Source organism: Corylus avellana, chromosome ca4 (genome assembly GCF_901000735.1).
Source record: "Corylus avellana chromosome ca4, CavTom2PMs-1.0".
In the NCBI taxonomy this organism is placed as follows: Eukaryota; Viridiplantae; Streptophyta; class Magnoliopsida; order Fagales; family Betulaceae; genus Corylus; species Corylus avellana.
The window spans coordinates 3,103,973-3,104,212 of record NC_081544.1 but is presented as its reverse complement, the minus strand read 5'-3'; positions in this window follow the sequence as shown (position 1 = coordinate 3,104,212).

The window sequence follows — 240 nt, the reverse complement described above, 5'->3', positions numbered from 1 at the left end:
AATATTCGAGCTAGGATTTGTGTTCACGAAGTGCTTCATATAATATTCGAGTCGAGCACGAGTCGATCTTATGCGAGCCGAGCCCGAGCTTGCTCGCGAGACGCTTCGCTCACTTAACAGCCCTACATATATCTCTGTTTCTCTTTTTCTCCGTCTCTATATTTCGTTCTCTCTTTTTATTTTTTTTCTGATTCTTCTAGTACAATTTTTCTGCAAATGCAAACGATTTTTTTTTTTTCT